This window comes from Hyla sarda, chromosome 3 (genome assembly GCF_029499605.1).
Source record: "Hyla sarda isolate aHylSar1 chromosome 3, aHylSar1.hap1, whole genome shotgun sequence".
NCBI lineage: Eukaryota > Metazoa > Chordata > Amphibia > Anura > Hylidae > Hyla > Hyla sarda.
The window spans coordinates 123,624,038-123,643,495 of record NC_079191.1 but is presented as its reverse complement, the minus strand read 5'-3'; the positions used below and the strand labels follow the sequence as shown (position 1 = coordinate 123,643,495).

At 43.6% G+C, this 19,458-nt stretch overlaps 1 protein-coding gene across 8 annotated transcripts in view; it reads right to left on the bottom strand.

Moving 5' to 3' along the window:
• The window catches only part of MBNL1 (muscleblind like splicing regulator 1), a 235,480-nt gene extending 220,524 nt beyond the window's left edge, over positions 1-14,956 (bottom strand). For 2 of the 8 annotated variants that reach the window (XM_056564981.1, XM_056564982.1), the window contains exon 1: positions 14,757-14,953. The gene's annotated coding sequence lies outside the window, so the exon portion shown is untranslated. Of the gene's footprint in view, positions 1-14,756 lie in introns of all 8 variants that reach the window. The other 6 variants (XM_056564980.1, XM_056564985.1, XM_056564979.1 and 3 more) reach the window with 5 other exon arrangements.
• Between the last annotated feature and the right edge of the window lie 4,502 nt (positions 14,957-19,458).

Below are 19,458 nucleotides of genomic sequence, written 5' to 3'. Positions count from 1 at the left end.
GGTACGTTCACACGCATGGATTTTCAGCATATTTTACGCTGCAGATCCGCTGGTGAAGGCTGCTCTATGCTGGCTTTACATGTGCCTGCTCGCTACCAGCAAGCACACTGCGATGTGCGAGTCGCAGTATACCCGCACATCGCGGGAGCTCTCTGACTAGCTCAGAGCAGGGAGAGCGGCCGCGATGTGTGAGTACGCCCCGCTCATCGCTGCAGTGTGTCTGCTCGTAGCGGCGTATTGTCACTACGAGTAGGCACATGTAAAGCCAGCATAGAGCGGGCCTTCACCAGCGGATCCGCAGCTAAATACGCTGCGAAAATCCACGCGTGTGAACGTACCCTTAGGGTCTATTCAGACGACTGAATTTCCGCTTGAATTCCACCTCAAATTAAAGCCCATAGATTTCTATGGGATTCCGCATTCCCATTCACACTTCTGAATTTCCGCTTGCGGAAATTCAGAAGTGTAAATGGGAGTGCGGAATCTCATAGAAGTCTATAGGCTTTAATCCGAGGCGGAATACCGCAAGTGTAAATTCTGCTGTGTGGATAGACTTTAAGGCTGGGTTCACACTGCGGGATCTCCGGGCAGAATTTCTGCCGGAGATCAAGATGGCGGCACTAGAACCGCATTGCCGTCCCCTTAGATGGCAATTCGTTTCTGAGCAGATCTCCCAAAAGATCCACCCAGAAATGCATTGCCGTCTATGGGGGCAGCAATGCAGTCTGCTCGGTCCTAGCACCGCCCGCGGGATCTCCTGCGGAAATTCCGCCCAGTATTTCTGCAGTGTGAACCCAACCTAAGAATGAAGCAGCATCTGAAAGAATTGATAATATATTGTGTGGTGTTAATGGAGGGAGTTTTATAGCCAAAGGACAAGTGTTATCTGTCACTTAGCTCTAGCACTTGCTGCCCTTTGATAGGACTCAGTATTTTAGGCGTAGTGTATTGAGATTATGCCCCTGCTGCATCTAAAGACAAATGCATACTACAGTTTTCTGCGGGTGTAGTTTATAATATATTTGGCCATTACTTAGCACTGTTAACCCCTCAACCCTCACCATTTGTCACCCACATTGACTGCTAGTGCTAAGGGTGTTTAATAATACAAGTGCCAGAGACAAGGTAACATTGCTTGCATTCCCCGGCATCAGAGTGGGGATATCTAGTAAATAGCGTTTTCTTTCTCAATAAAGCACCTTAGAGACTTTCAGTTTTCCTGCTGGAGCTCTTTTTCAATTAGCATTCATCACAGTTTAAGCAGAGTAAGATAGCCAGATCTCTAGAAAATTCTTGTAGACTATACTATTGTATGTTCTAAGCTAAGTGGGCTAAAAGTAATGTATGAAATGGCAAGGGAAATCTACAGATTGGAAAAGCCAGATGGTCTCCACGCTGCCACCAGCCAGTGTTTTCAGTGTAAAGAATTTTGGGCATGACATCATTTACTGCTCTGACAGCTCAACTTTCCCAAGTAGTATTCATGAGCTATTTTAGAAAAGTGTTAAAACAATCACACATAATTGTAGGTCTGGGTAAGTTTCTCCAAATCCTTCTTTTTTTCTATCTCCTTAAATAAACATTCAACATAACTCAGGAGCAGTTGTTTTATTCTAGCACATTTTGCATTGCATAAATGGGCTGTCAGGTCACTTAAAGTGTAGCTGTCGTCAACAAAAACGTTTTATATAATGTAGATAATATCATTATATATATATATATATATATATATATATATATATATATAAATGTATATACGGGTCAGTACTTTCCTGAGGAAAGTACTGACCCCGTTTAAAGCCTCAGGCCTCTCACCACAGCCAAGCCAGATCACCCTGCTCTGTACTGACGAGGGGCAAAAACCCCGAAACAGCTGTCTGCAGATGGGTCGAAACTTCCCTTTTGGGGAGTAGTCTGGCTTGGCATATATCCCGTTCAGCTTTTTATATTCCTTAACAGGAGCTAAGCTGATACCAGGGAACACTACCTGAAAAGGTTGTGTAATGAGCTGCTTTGCATATTCCTATATATATATATATATATATATATATATATATATTATACATTGGTTAAAAAAATTAAAAATATATTTTTTTTGTCCCTGCAGCTATTGCCTATGTGTCTCTATGAGGAGTCCAAATACAGGAAGTGTGTATGGACAAGCAGGGCTCTGTGCACTGAGGACAAGCAGGGCTCTGTACACTGAGGACACGCAGCGCTCTGTATACTGAGGACAAGCAGAGCTCTGTACACTGAGGACAAGCAGGGCTCTGTGCAGTGAGGACAAGCAGGGCTCTGTACACTGAGGACAAGCAGGGCTCTGTACACTGAGGACAAGCAGGGCTCTGTACACTGAGGACAAGCAGGGCTCTGTACACTGAGGACAAGCAGGGCTCTGTATACTGAGGACAAGCAGGGCTCTGTACACTGAGGACAAGCAGGGCTGTGTACACTGAGGACAAGCAAGGCTCTGTACACTGAGGACAAGCAGGGCTCTGTACACTGAAGACAAGCAGGGATCTTTACACTGAGGACAAGCAGGGCTCTGTGCACTGAGGACAAGCAGAGCTCTGTACACTGAGGACAAGCAGGGCTCTGTGCAGTGAGGACAAGCAGGGCTCTGTACACTGAGGACAAGCAGGGCTCTGTGCAGTGAGTCTCTGTGACACTCTCCCTGCTCACACATCAGGATGATAGACAAGTCAGGAGCCTGCACAGAGTCCTTCTTGTTCTGCCCTCACTTCCTGTATTTGGACTCCTCATAGAGACACACATGCAATAGCTGCAGGGACAGCATTTTTTCACCCAAAGATATACACAATTTTTAATCAATGTATATTACATATATACATAGAGTGATATTATCTACATTGTAGCAAAAGTTTTTGTTAACGACAGGTACACTTTAAAGGTTCTCTCTAAAAAATAAAGCTGATTACAAAAAGAGACATGTTATGCTCTCACCCCTTACTTATTAGAAGGGGTTTCAGTCATCTTAACATATCCTAAGGATAGGCCATCAGTTTTTGATAGTTAGTGATCTGAGTACAGTCCCTCGAGTAACAATATTAATTGGTTCCAGGACGACCATTGTATGTTGAAACCATGTAAACCTGGTAATTGGTTCTGAAGCTACCAAAATGTCATTCAAAAATAGGAAAAGTGAGGATTAAAGAAAAATAAATAGATAACTGATATAGATAAAGCAAATCCTTACATATAAAAGTAAGAAAGATCTGCTGGGAGCTGTAAATCACTGTCTATGTAGAGGACAGGAGCTTCGTCAGGGTCCTGTACAGTACACAATGTCCTAAAAAAAGAAAATGTAGCTGCCCCACGGGGAGCAGCTATCCCTGGCACAAGTAAAGAGTAATACAGAACATGTAGTACCACCCTGTACTATAAAGGGCGCTATCAGACAGCGAGTCATTGCATGCACTTTAGTAATACGGTTGTTTTACCAGTGTATGCCCATTCTGATTGGTCAGATCTTCCAGCCATTGACACGTTTCACAGATCTGGACTGTCTATCGCATTGTATGTTGAGTCTGGTTTGAAGTTACAAGACCATTTTATGTTGAAACTATTGTATGTTGAGGCCATTGGAAATTGAGGGATCACTGTACAATAAAAGGAATTAAAGGAGCTACAGTACCAGGCACAACCACAAGTACTGATGAGACCTTGTGATCATGTAAATACAATTTTAAATGAATGGTGGTGGCTTCAGGAGATCATTCCTCCACCAATAAAACATTGATTGCTTATTGTAAGGATGTATCATTGATGTTCCAGTCCCAGAGAACTCTTTAAAGAGTCACTGCAGTGCAATGCAGTGTCAAGTGATTTCCACAGTTCAGTTGAGAGACACAACTGACTCTGGGCAAGCATGTTGCCGGGGCAACCGTACGGCACCCAGTGAGTTCTGTGGTACCCAACCACCTATTAATTAGAATAGGGCTCATGCACAGAACTTGCTGAAAGTTGTGCAGCAGACTTGGCAACCCAACCACCTGGCATGAGCTGCTTCTTTCTACACCAAACTAATGAGAGCACTGCAATGCTGGAGTGACGTTTTACAGCTGGGGCTACACTGCAAAGGTTGCCTGTCACCCTTCATGAGTCAAGCTGTATTGTGACTAAGCAAAGCAAATGCAGTCATAGGCTTGGTTCACATCACGTTTTATGCAATACGGGACCACATACGGCTGGGGGGAGCTAAAACCGGGCACTCCCGTATCCCTGTCGTATGCGGCCCGTATGTAATGTATTTCAATGAGCCGACCGGATTGAAGCGGCTCATTTTTGTACCGCATGCGGTTTTCCCACCGGACCTAAAACCGTGGTCTATGGGACAAAAATGAGCTGACCTGAGTCAGCGCTTCACTCGGGTCAGCTCATTGAAATACATTACATACGGGCCACATTTAGCAGGGATACAGGAGCGCCCAGTTTTAGCTCCCCCCATCCGTATGCGGTCCCGTATTTCATAAAACGTGATGTGAACCCAGCCTAACACTATATCCAAAAAAGTCTAAAATATAAAAATACCACATCATTTATTCTGCATTATTAATGCCACAAAAAAATAAACATTACTAGAAATGCTGTTTTGGTCAATTCACCTACAAAAAAAAAAAATAATAATATAAATTATAAATAAATAAATAAAAATGGAATGGAAAGGGATCAAAAAATCTTCCCATCTGACATCACATCACTTTTCAGCAAGTTCTTATTCTATATCTACTCCACTGGAAAAAAAAAAAAAAATAATCAACTGGTGCCAGAAAGTTAAAGAGATTTGTAAATGACTTCTATTTAAAAAAATCTTAATCCTTCCAGTACTTATCAGCTGCTGTATGTTCCACATGAAGTTCTTTTCTTTTTGAATTTCCTTTCTGTCTGACCACAGTGCTCTCTGCTGACATCTCTGTCTATGTCAGGATCTGTCCAGTACAGGAGAGGTTTTCTATGGGGATTTGCTCCTACTCTGGACAGTACCTAAACTGGACATAGGTGTCAGCAGAGAGCACTGTGGTCAGACAGAAAGGAAGAAAAAAAAAGAACTTCCTGTGAATCATACAGCAGCTGATAAATACTGGAAGGATTAAGATTTTTTAATAGAAGTCATTTAAAAATCTGTTTAACTTTCTGGCACCAGTTGATTTAAAGAAAAAATGTTTTCCAGTGGAGTACCCCTTTAATAAGCTTCTACACCTGCTTTTTAGGCATAGAAAAGACACAATTTTTACCCAACAAGCTGCTGCCTGGCTTAGTGTTCATCCTCACTGTTTGACTCCATACATCCCATCATAGAAGGCCTGGAAACTAAAAGTTGACCAACTGTACCGATTTGAGGAACTTTCACATATGGTTTCCCATTCGAGACACAAATTCCTGAATTTCTGCACTCCCTGGGTTATATTTAGGGGGTTACTCTTTAACTTGTAGAAGTATGACAGATTTAGGCTAAGGCTTGTTTCACACTACAAAATGACTCTGTTTTAAAGATCCGTACGAAGTTCCGTCTGAAAATCAGCTGAAAACGGCAGTTACAAAATCACTAACGGCGGTTAGAAAATCCCATTATAGTTTATGGGATTTTTCTAATAGCCGTTTTAACCCGTTATAGCCTGTTATTAATAACGGACGTTATTTTGTGATGGAAAATAGTAACGGGAGAAATAGTGCATGCACTATTTCTCCCATTACTATTTTCCATCACTTAGGGGCCTAAGTTTCCACTTGTTTTTTTTCTGGCAGTTTTTGGGTCAAAGTCAGAAGTGGATCCATAAGGGAGGAGAAGTGTAAGTCCTTCCTTTATATGTCCTATTCCTTTTGAATACACTTCTGGCTTTGGCTCAAAAACTGCAGTGGCAGATCTCCAAAAACTGCCAGAAAAAAGCCAAGTGGAAACTTAGCCTTACTACAGGCATTGTTTAATTGTAGTGAAAATATTTGTATGACCCAACACCTAGTGTTGTCTTTGTTAGTTAATTACTGTTTGAGAAATATTTCTATTGACAGGACTTTTTGTTCTTTGGTATGTAAACAAATCCCTTTTTTTGTCTCGTACATACACCCTTACTAACTGATGTCTATTTAGCATGTTTTGTCCATAATTATTTAATTATTTTATTATACCTTTAGAAAATAAAATAAAAACATTTTAAAAAATTAATAAATTTAGCATCACTGCAATATACTGACCTGCAGAATGAAGTTAAAGGGGTGTTCCCTCTTCCTGGAGTTATGTGAACAGAATAGCTCATAGTGCTACTCTGTTTGTGCAACTCCTAATAAAGTCAACAGCTAAGGCTGTTTTCGGCTTTCAGATTAAACAGTTAAACAGTGACATTAAAAAAGATGGCTCATGAGAGGAGGGGTGAAATGTGTGATACTGCCATGGCAGGAAGGGGTAAAACAGTTGTTAATAATCTGCAACTATTTTAGAGATTTGTTCAGTGAATATAGGGGGATGTGCATTTGAGCTTTAGGCCAGGTTCACACTTCAGAAGCTGCCGGTGGAAAAATTCCCACCGAAGATTCCGAGTGTGGCCAGCACCGACTGATTTCCACATTGCCTTCCTCATAGATGGCAATGTTGGTGGTGCAGATGTCACACAGTAAGGCTAAGTTTCTACTTGGTTTTTTTTCTGCCAGTTTTTGGAAAACTGCGACTGCAGTTTTTGAGCCAAAGCCAGAAGTGTATTCAAAAGGAATAGGACATATAAAGGAAGGACGTACACTTCTCCTCCCTTATGGATCCACTTCTGACTTTGGCCCAAAAACTGCGGTGGCAGTTTTCCAAAAACTGCCAGAAAAAAAAAAAAAAAACAAGTGGAAACTTAGCCTTAGGCTTCAGGGCCCCGATGCGACTGCTCCCTCTGCTACCGCTACAGCTACGCCCCTGCTGTGCATACTGTACAGCTCTGAGAGTTCCTCTCTAGTCCTATCCATACTGTATGTCAACAGACAATTCATAGCTATAGCTTCCCTAGGTCCCTGAGACCAAAATCTTTAACATTGCGCAATATAGTCAGCTCTATCTATAATGTCCCAGAGACATGAAACCATAACACATGCTAAGGACGATCCAGGAAGGATTAATAATTACATACCGGTAACTAACTTAACATAAGCCATACATATTTAAATGTTTCTTACTTTATAGCGTAAATATTTACATTAGACAAAAACAAGCCTTCAGCTGTCCGGGCATGCTGAGAGTTGTAGTTTTGCAAACACTCTCTTATAGTAATAACCTGCATTAACCTGCATTTACTTCTCTTTGAAAGCAATCCCCTCATAGAAACCTAGAGAATAATCTGTCATTTGCCTTTAAGGATATCAGCCTGGGCCAGCTTCAAAGTCTCGGCCATATGTCTGTAGTGCATAATTACACAGGGTATAACATGAAAAACTCTTATTCTTTGATGCTGTTTGACATCCTTTTTATTGCTTGTTGTCAGATGTAGACAACCAGGGTGAGCTGTATTAGTTTCATGCAAAGTGACAACTTTAAAGTCAACTCCAACTCCATGCAAAACATGACATTCAGAGGAGACTTCCAATACATTATTATCTGACACCCTCTAAGACAGGGTTCATTGAAGCTAAGATATGGGGAGATGTTGGAGGGACTTATGGCAGATATATATTTTTCTAGGAATGTGTACTATTAGGCGATGTTCACACATCGGAATGTCCGCATGGAAAAGCTCTGTGCGGACATTCTGTAGACTGCGGGCACTGGCATAACATGCCAGAGCAAGGATTGCACGGGAATGCGCTGTTTCATAGACAGAAATGCGTTCTGTGTGGAATCCGCAGAAAGAATGGACATGTTCATTCTTTCTGCGGACAACGGAATCAGAATTTCTGTGCCAGATGAAATTCCACCGCGCACACAGTAGAGCAGAATCCTATTGAATTCAATGGTGCTTGCACAGAAATTCTGCCATGTGGACATAGCCTTACCCTAACCTACTACTAACCCTACACAGGCAGATAACCACCAGTCACTATTATGTGCCCATTAAGTGCAGGAACAGGGACAGTATAACAAGGCCATTAAAGGAGTTCTGTTTCAAAATATAACTTATCCCCTATCCAAAGAATAGGGGATAAGTTATAGATTGTGGTGCGTCTGACCATTGGGACCCCCCCCCCGATCTCCTGAACAGGGCCCCGTCAGTCTGCTGCAAGGAGGCGTGCCGACCTCCGCACAAAGCAGCGGTCGACACGTGCCCTCCATACATCCCATAGAAATACATGGAGGGGCATGTGCTGGAATGGCCGTTTCCGGCAGATTGCCAGGGCCCTGTTCAGATCCAAAGGATAGGGTATAAGTTATAGATCACGGGAGTCCGACCTTTGGATAGAGGATAAGTTATATATCACTGTACAACTCCTGTAAACAGTTCCCTATATCTTAGTTTCCTAGTTCCCTCTGAGTGTGATTTGGTGGTCAACTTAAGTTGTATCCAAACATTTATATTCATTGAGGAGTTTGGCATTAAATGGGCACTGTCAGATTCTAAAACTTTTTATATGTTGTACATATTGGCAAAACATTAATCTTTTTAATATACTTCATAAGGAATTGTTATTTCCTTTTTATAGAAAACATGGCTAATAAAATCAAGGCTTTGTCCAAGCTGAAGCACAGGCATGGACAAAGTCCAGTAAGTTAGGGTGGGCTAGCACTCCTCTGTGCTGTCTGATAGGACAGGAGAGAGCACAGAGGAGTCCTATCAGACAGGAGAGAGCACAGAGGAGTCCTATCAGACAGGAGAGAGCACAGAGAAGTGCTATCAGACAGGAGAGAGCACAGAGGAGTGCTATCAGTCAGGAGAGAGCACAGAGGAGACCTATCAGACAGGAGAGAGCACAAGGAGTGCTATCAAACAGGAGAGAGCACAGAGGAGTACTATCAGACAGAAGAGAACACAGAGGAGTGCTATCAGACAGGAGAGAGCAAAGAGAAGTGCTATCAGACAGGAGAGTACACAGAGGAGTGCTATCAGACAGGAGAGATCACTGAGGAGTAGAATCAGACAGGAAAGAGCACAGAGGAGTGCTATCAGACAGGAGAGAGCACAGAGGGGTACTATCAGACAGGAGAGAGCACAGAGGAGTGCTATCAGACATGAGAGAGCACAGAGGAGTGCTATCAGACAGGAGAGAGCACAGAGAAGTGCTATCAGACAGGAGAGAGCACAGAGGAGTACTATAAGACAGGACAGAGCACAGAGGAGTCCTATCAGACAGTAGAGAACACAGAGGAGTCCTATCATACAGGAGAGAACACAGAGGAGTAGCATCAGACAGGGGAGAGCACAGAGGAGTCCTACCAGACAGGAAATAATACAGAGGAGTAGTATCAGACAGGAGAGAGCACAGAGGAGTGCTATCAGACAGGAGAGAGCACAGAGGAGTACTATCAGACAGGAGAGAGCACAGAGGAGTACTATCAGACAGGAGAGAGCACCGAGGAGTGCTATCAGACAGGAGAGAGCACAGAGGAGTGCTATCAGACAGGAGAGTGCACAGAGGAGTACTATCAGACAGGAGAGATCACCGAGGAGTGCTATCAGACAGGAGAGAGCACAGAGGAGTGCTATCAGACAGGAGAGAGCACAGAGCGGTACTATCAGACAGGATAGAGCACAGATGAGTTCTATCAAACAGGAGAGAGCACAGAGGAGTACTATCAGACAGGAGAGAACACAGAGCAGTGCTATCAGACAGGAGAGAGCACAGAGAAGTGCTATCAGACAGGAGAGTACACAGAGGAGTGCTATCAGACAGGAGAGATCACTGAGGAGTACAATCAGACAGGAAAGAGCACAGAGGAGTGCTATCAGACAGGAGAGAGCACAGAGGGGTACTATCAGACAGGAGAGAGCACAGAGGAGTGCTATCAGACATGAGAGAGCACAGAGGAGTGCTATCAGACAGGAGAGAGCACAGAAGAGTGCTATCAGACAGGAGAGAGCACAGAGGAGTACTATAAGACAGGACAGAGCACAGAGGAGTCCTATCAGACAGGAGAGAACACAGAGGATTAGCATCAGACAGGAGAGAGCACAGAGGAGTCCTACCAGACAGGAGAGAATACAGAGGAGTAGTATCAGACAGGAGAGAGCACAGAGGAGTGCTATCAGACAGGAGAGAGCACAGAGGAGTACTATCAGACAGGAGAGAGCACATTGGAGTACTTTCAGACAGGAGAGAGCACCGAGGAGTGCTATCAGACAGGAGAGAGCACAGAGGTGTGCTATCAGGCAGGAGAGTGCACAGAGGAGTACTATCAGACAGGAGAGATCACCGAGGAGTACTATCAGACAGGAGAGAGCACAGAGGAGTGCTATCAGACAGGAGAGAGCACAGAGGGGTACTATCAGACAGGAGAGAGCACAGATGAGTTCTATCAGACAGGAGAGAGCACAGAGGAGTGCTATCAGACAGGAGAGAGCACAGAGAAGTGCTATCAGACAGGAGAGAGCACAGAGGAGTGCTATAAGACAGGAGAGAGTACAGAGGAGTTCTATCAGACAGGAGAGGGCACAGAGGAGTGCTATCAGACAGGAGAGTGCACAGAGGAGTACTATCAGACAGGAGAGATCACCGAGGAGTACTATCAGACAGGAGAGAGCACAGAGGAGTGCTATCAGACAGGAGAGAGCACAGAGGGGTACTATCAGACAGGAGAGAGCACAGAGGAGTGCTATCAGACAGGAGAGTGCACAGAGGAGTGCTATCAGACAGGAGAGAGCACAGAGTAGTGCTATCAGACAGGAGAGAGCACAGATGGGTACTATCAGACAGGAGAGAGCACAGAGGAGTGCTATCAGACAGGAGAGAGCACAGAGGAGTGCTATCAGACAGGAGAGAGCACAGAGTAGTGCTATCAGACAGGAGAGAGCACAGAGGAGTACTATCAGAGAGGAGAGATCACCAAGGAGTACTATAAGACAGGAGAGAGCACAGTGGAGTGCTATCAGACAGGAGAGAGCACAGATGGGTACTATCAGACAGGAGAGAGCACAGAGGAGTGCTATCAGACAGGAGAGAGCACAGATGAGTGCTATCAGAAAGGAGAGAGCACAGAGGAGTACTATCAGACAGGAGAGAGCACAGAGGAGTGCTATCAGACAGGAGAGAGCACAGAGTAGTGCTATCAGACAGGAGAGAGCACAGAGGAGTACTATCAGAGAGGAGAGATCACCAAGGAGTACTATAAGACAGGAGAGAGCACAGTGGAGTGCTATCAGACAGGAGAGAGCACAGATGGGTACTATCAGACAGGAGAGAGCACAGAGGAGTGCTATCAGACAGGAGAGAGCACAGATGAGTGCTATCAGAAAGGAGAGAGCACAGAGGAGTACTATCAGACAGGAGAGAGCACCGAGGAGTGCTATCAGACAGGAGAGAGCACAGAGGAGTGCTATCAGACAGGAGAGAGCACAGAGGGGTACTATCAGATAGGAGAGAGCACAAAGGAGTAGCATCAGACAGGAGAGAGCACAGAGGAGTCCTACCATACAGGAGAGAATACAGAGGAGTAGTATAAGACAGGAGAGAGCACAGAGGAGTGCTATCAGACAGGAGAGAGCACAGAGGAGTACTATCAGACAGGAGAGAGCACAGAGGAGTACTATCAGACAGGAGAGAGCACCGAGGAGTGCTATCAGACAGGAGAGAGCACAGAGGAGTGCTATCAGACAGGAGAGTGTACAGAGGAGTACTATCAGACAGGAGAGATCACCGAGGAGTACTATCAGACAGGAGAGAGCACAGAGGAGTGCTATCAGACAGGAGAGAGCACAGAGGGGTGCTATCAGACAGGAGAGAGCACAGATGAATTCTATCAGACAGGAGAGAGCACAGAGGAGTGCTATCAGGCAGGAGAGAGCACAGAGGAGTGCTATCAGACAGGAGAGAGCACAGAGGAGTGCTATAAGACAGGAGAGAGCACAGAGGAGTGCTATCAGACAGGAGAGAGCACAGAGGAGTGCTATCAGACAGGAGAGTGCACAGAGGAGTACTATCAGACAGGAGAGTGCACAGAGGAGTGCTATCAGACAGGAGAGAGCACAGAGTAGTGCTATCAGACAGGAGAGAGCACAGAGGAGTACTAATAGACAGGAGAGATCACCAAGGAGTACTATAAGACAGGAGAGAGCACAGTGGAGTGCTATCAGACAGGAGAGAGCACAGATGGGTACTATCAGACAGGAGAGAGCACAGAGGAGTGCTATCAGACAGGAGAGAGCACAGATGAGTGCTATCAGAAAGGAGAGAGCACAGAGGAGTACTATCAGACAGGAGAGAGCACCGAGGAGTGCTATCAGACAGGAGAGAGCACAGAGGAGTGCTATCAGACAGGAGAGTGCACAGAGGAGTACTATCAGACAGGAGAGATCACCGAGGAGTACTATCAGACAGGAGAGAGCACAGAGGAGTGCTATCAGACAGGAGAGAGCACAGAGGGGTACTATCAGACAGGAGAGAGCACAAAGGAGTAGCATCAGACAGGAGAGAGCACAGAGGAGTCCTACCATACAGGAGAGAATACAGAGGAGTAGTATAAGACAGGAGAGAGCACAGAGGAGTGCTATCAGACAGGAGAGAGCACAGAGGAGTACTATCAGACAGGAGAGAGCACAGAGGAGTACTATCAGACAGGAGAGAGCACCGAGGAGTGCTATCAGACAGGAGAGAGCACAGAGGAGTGCTATCAGACAGGAGAGTGCACAGAGGAGTACTATCAGACAGGAGAGCTCACCGAGGAGTACTATCAGACAGGAGAGAGCACAGAGGAGTGCTATCAGACAGGAGAGAGCACAGAGGGGTGCTATCAGACGGGAGAGAGCACAGATGAATTCTATCAGACAGGAGAGAGCACAGAGGAGTGCTATCAGGCAGGAGAGAGCACAGAGGAGTGCTATCAGACAGGAGAGAGCACAGAGGAGTGCTATAAGACAGGAGAGAGCACAGAGGAGTGCTATCAGACAGGAGAGAGCACAGAGGAGTGCTATCAGACAGGAGAGAGCACAGAGTAGTGCTATCAGACAGGAGAGAGCACAGAGGAGTACTATCAGACAGGAGAGATCACCAAGGAGTACTATAAGACAGGAGAGAGCACAGTGGAGTGCTATCAGACAGGAGAGAGCACAGATGGGTACTATCAGACAGGGGAGAGCACAGAGGAGTGCTATCAGACAGGAGAGAGCACAGATGAGTGCTATCAGACAGGAGAGAGCACAGAGGAGTGCTATCAGACAGGAGAGAGCACAGAGGAGTACTATAAGACAGGAGAGAGCACAGAGGAGTCCTATCAGACAGTAGAGAACACAGAGGAGTCCTATCAGACAGGAGAGAACCCAGAGGAGTAGTATTAGACAGGAGAGAGCACAGAGGAGTCCTACCAAACAGGAGAGAACACAGAGGAGGAGTATCAGACAGGAGAGAGCACAGAGGAGTGCTATCAGACAGGAGAGAGCACAGAGGAGTACTAGCAGACAGGAGAGAGCACAGAGAAGTACTATCAGACAGAAGAGAGCACAGAGGAGTGCTATCAGATAGGAGAGAGCACAGAGGAGTACTATCAGACAGGAGAGAGCACAGAGGAGTGCTATCAGACAGGAGAGAGCACAGAGGAGTGCTATCAGACAGGAGAGAGCACAGAGGAGTACTATCAGACAGGAGAGAGCACAGAGGAGTACTATCAGACAGGAGAGAGCACAGAGGAGTACTAGCTCACCCCCACTTACTAGACTTTCTCCATGCCTGTGCTTCAGCTTGGACAAAGCCATGATTTTATAAGCCACAATTACTATTAAAATAACACTTTCTTATGAAGTATATTAGAAAGGTTAAGGTTTAGCCAAGATGTACAACATACAATAAGTTTCTGTATCTGACAGTGCCCATTGAAATACTGTACTTTACAATTGCCTGCAATGTTTAAGGTATACAGCAGCCTTGAAATGTTTACATACTTACAACCCAACATCCCCCCCCCCCCAAAAACAAAAACAAAAAAAATATCTGTCAACAGTCAAAATGTCTTTCCATTAAAGGAGAACTCTACCCAAAATATATTTTCTTCTCTGCAGCTGTTGACAGTGCTGTAAAGAATAACAATTGCTACAGTTTCTCTCTATTTGTTGTCATTGCGACACTCTGTGTAACCTAACAGTCCTCACGTGGGGCGTTTCTACCTTTCAAACTTGGCAAGAAGTGCACTCTACAGAAATATATTGCAAACCATATAAGGAAACCCAGTTAAACATGTCATGCATAATTTATATACAGTAGCAGTCAATTTAACCTCGCTGGGAAGAGATTTGAACTTTAGATAGAACTAAGCACATTCTGCAACGTACAGCTATACAGACTGCACACCGGATTCCTATGGCCTTCCCTATAACAAGACAGAGCAGATTCATCTGTTTTGTTTAACTCTTTTTGACGCATGCACCTGTCCCTTCCCAAGCTGTCATTCCACCCTACAGCAAGACTATGGAAGGTTCTTTAAGGTTTGCTATGGTGGCCTGCAGCCCACAGGCTTCTCCCAGACAGCTGAAGTGTTATACAGCTTGTACTTTTTCAGTAGCAGATGTGCAGAGTGTAAATCTGCACCCAGAGCTGTGCCCTCTATCACAGGACTGGGCACACAGCTCAGTACCCACTCAATGTTACAGTCTACCGTATAGTTGTGTAAAGGCAAAAAAGCAACTTACCTCTCACATCTTTCAGACTTGCAGACTGTGTACAGACCAACCAAGGCATTGTGTCAATTATTTATTAGATGCAAAAATAAAAAGGGCTTATAGATCCGTATGTCCCTGCAGCATTATAATCACTGACACTGATCACTCAGCTACAGAGTCTGTAGAACATACTGTAGCTGTACAGCCTCTTATCTGTAATGTCTAGCTTGCATTGCTTAATGCTCTGTCCCTCCCCCTCAGTCAGAAAAACCTACCAGGAAGCATTGGGCGTTCATGTCTGGGGCCTGAGGAATGTGAGAGAAGAAAAAATATCTTTCTCTGCCCTTACAGTGTATGATGTGTTCCATGTAGCTACATAACAGATGCATTTCACAGCTCCACTAATGTTACGCTGCAGTTTTATCCGGCAGTCGCAGACGTACGATATAAAAATGTCCTTTTGGAGCAAACCCCCCGTAATGCCTACTAATGGTACGCTCCGTTTTATATGCATAACATCATAACCTCCGAGCAGTATTACATTGCAAATGTCGTACAAAGTCACAAGCGTTCCATTAAGGATTCAGAATGGCTGCTTGTCAGGAGAAAACGCACAGTACGACTCTATTCTGCAAGGGAAGAGGTCAGCAAAAAAGTCTGGGTATAAAAGTGTCAATAATAAGAGCAAAGTTTTAATTGGATCATCCCAAAGTGGATCAAAAGGGCATAACAAGATATGGAGCTTAGTATCACATGTTATATGTTTTCAGATGAGATAATAGAATAAACAAACAATGTACATTAGCTAAAGACTGAAAAAAAAAAGACTCAAAATTCTATAATTGTAATCTTTTCTGTTATGGCGGTAAACAATAATTTTTGTATAAAGTACCTGGATACATGATTTAAATGTGTCAGATGGTAAAATAAATCATATTTAAAGAAGAGAATATAGAAGGATAGTACAGTGGTCCCTCAACATGGTAATTGGTTTCAGGAGGACCATTGTATGTTGAAACCATGATATGTTGAGTACATATGTCTATGGAAAACTGGTAATTTATTCCAGAACCCCGAGACCATCATATGTTGAGTACATATCTCTATGGAAAACTGGTAATTGGTTCCAGAACCCCGAGACCATCATATGTTGAGTACATATGTCTATGGAAAACTGGTAATTTATTCCAGAACCCGAGACCATCATATGTTGAGTACATATGTCTATGGAAAACTGGTAATTGGTTCCAGAACCCCGAGACCATCATATGTTGAGTACATATCTCTATGGAAAACTGGTAATCGGTTCCGGAACTCCGAGACCATCATACGTTGAGTACATATCTCTATGGAAAACTGGTAATTGGTTCCTGAGTCAATAAAATTTCAAACCAAAGTCAGTAAAAATAACCACACAAAGTACAGATAAGCCAGAAAAAAAGAGTGTTTTGTACAGGGTGCATCCAGTTGTTGCAAAACTAAAGCTCTCAGCATGCAAAGATAGTCTCTAGTTTTACAACACCAGGATGCACCCTGGTTGGTAAACAGTGAGGTATGCCAGGGACTTAGGTAGCCAGGGATACACAGTTTTTGCGGCACCAATTCTACTCTGTAATGACATCAGTCATTTTACACAAAAATCTTCGGGAAACGGAAAAAAAAATCATTGTGAGACAAAATTGAAGAAAAAACGTGTAAATTTTGGGGGCTTCCGTCTCTACGCAGTAAATTTTTAAAAATTATACTTTAATACTTTATCTTTATTCTGTAGGTCCATACGATTAAAATGATACCCTACCTATGTAGGTTTGATTTTGTCGTACTTCTGAAAAAAATCATAACTACATGCACGAAAATTAATACATTTAAAATTGTCATCTTCTGACCCTTATAACTTTTTTATTTTTCCGTGTATGGGACTGTATGAGGCTCATATTTTGCACCCTGATCTGCCCCCTACTTTCATGTTTATAGTACACAGCCGTCACATCTCCTCCCATAGACATGAATGGAGGGGCGAGTCATCTGACACGGAGCAGAGTTCGCTCCGTGCACCAGATGACTGGGGTGCCCTGGCAGGGATCGCGGGGATTCCCAGCAACCTGACTCCCCCAATCAGACATGTTATGGATAAGGGATAACATGCCTAGGAATGAGTATCCCTTTAAGGTTACTGTGTCTGCTGCGGATTTACTGCTGCACATGTATTGCTGCAGATTTGGTGGAGCGGATTTGATGTCGCAGGCATAATGTTGTGGATTTGGTGCTACAGATTTGATGCTGAAGATTTAGTGTGACAGATTTGATGCTGCAGATTAGATGCTGCAAATTTGATGTTGCGGATTTAGTGTTGGGGTTTTGATGCTGCCGATGTGATGCTGCGGATTTGGTGCTGCATGTTAGGTGCTGTAAAAATTTATATACATTAATCTACCAAAGCAAATACAGCACATGTAATGAACCCCTCTGCATTGTCCCTCTACTTTCACCATACATACTGTATAACATATAAACCTCCATAGTAGAGCTCGTTAAGCCATTCTATTATGTCCGTATGCCTTAAAGGGTTTATCCAGGATTATTATTATTATTATTTTTGCAGAAACAGAGTCACTCTGTGTGTGGTGTTTCAGCAGTTCCACTGAAATCAATGAAGCCAAGTTGTAATACCACCCACGACCTGAGGCTTGGTGTGGTGCTGTTTTTGGAAAAAAGTAGCTCTGTTTTTCTAATCTTTGATAACAACTTTAACAATGTTTCTATCTTTGCAGATGACAGCAAGCTTTGTAGCACGGTACAGTCTATAGAGGAGGTGTATAGGTTACAAGATGACTTGGATAGACTAAGTGTCTGGGCATCCACTTGGCAAATGAGGTTCAATGTGGATAAATGTAAAGTTATGCATCTGGGTACTAATAACCTGCATGCATCGTATGTCTTAGGGGGGATTAAACTGGCAGAGTCACTGGTAGAGAAGGATCTGGGTGTACTTGTAGATCACAGACTACAGAATAGCATGCAATGTCAGGCTGCTGCTTCCAAAGCCGGCAGGATATTGTCATGTATAAAAAGAGGCATGGACTCAAGGGACAGGGACATAATACTCCCCCTTTATAAAGCATTGGTACGGCCTCACCTGGAATATGCTGTTCAGTTTTGGGCACCTGTCCATAAAAGGGACACTGCGGAGTTGGAAAGGGTGCAGAGACGCGCGACTAAACTAATATGGGGTATGGAACATCTTAGCTATGAGGAGCGATTAAAGGAGTTACAATTGTTTAGTCTTGAGAAGAGACGTTTAAGGGGGGATATGATAAATGTATATAAGTATATAAATGGCCCATACAAAAAATATGGAGAAAAACTGTTCCAGGTTAAAGGACAAGGGGGCACTCCCTCCGTCTGGAGAAGAAAAGGTTTAGTCTCAAGGGGCGACACGCCTTCTTTACCATAAGAACTGTGAATTTATGGAACAGTCTACCTCAGGAACTGGTCACAGCAGGAAAATTTTACAGCTTTAAAAAAGGATTAGATACATTCCTGGAACAAAATAACATTAATGCTTATGAATAAATATAAAATCCCATCCCTTCCCCAATTTTGCGCCACACCCCTACCCTTCAATTCCCTGGTTGAACTTGATGGACGTATGTCTTTTTTCAACCGAACTAACTATATAACTATGTAACAATGCGTATGTATAATAACTGAGAAACTGATTGAAGGGTGTCCCGCTGCTTGGATCCCAACAATCAGTATCATCTCTTGAGAAATGCAGAAGCAAACGTTGAATTTCCCTGCAGCACCACCACTGTAAAAATGATGCATTACATGGAGCTCATTAAAATCAACAAGCTGTCTGCATAATACAGACATGTTGGGTCCTCCAGAATGAGAGATGCCGTTGTGTTGACAACACCCTATATAAGTGGTCTCCAAACTGAGGACCTCCAGCTGTTGCAAAAGTTATAGTTGTGCAACAGCTGGAGGTCCTCAGTTTGGAGACCTAGGCATTAAAGGGGTACTCTGGTGGAAAACTTTTTTTTTTTTTTTTTAAATTAACTGGTGCAAGAAAGTTAAACAGATTTGTAAATTGCTTCTATAAAAGAAAATCATAATCCTTCCAGTACTTATTAGATTCTGAATACTACAGAGGAGATTCTTTTTATTTTGGAACACAGTGCTCTCTGCTGACATCATGACCACAGTGCTGTCTGCTGACATCTCTGTCCATTTTAAGAACGGAGCAGGAGAAAATTCCCATAGAAAACATATGCTGCTCTGGACAGTTCCTAAAATGGACAGAAATGTCAGCAGAGAGCACTGTGCTCTTGATGTCAGCAGAGAGCTCTGTGTTCCAAAAAGAAAATAATTTCCTCTGTAGTATTCAGCAACTAATAAGTACTGGAAGGATTATGATTTTTTAATAGAAGTAATTTACAAATCTGTTTAAATTTCTGGCACCAGTTGATAAAAAAAAAAAAAAGTTTTCCACCGGAGTACCCCTTTAACTCGGATTTGCCTAATAGGGTATTTGAAACTACATTTTCTAAACCAGACCCCCCATAAACCAGTGCTTTGTTGACCTGAACAATTTTCCCTATTCTCCATGGGATCATTTATTTAATTCCCTAACCCAATCCTTTTTACCCTATAGAAAGTTTTACTCTCTTTTTTTTTTATTTTAATTTTTTTATCCCTGTTAGCATCCATTAACCTGTAGGAAGAACAC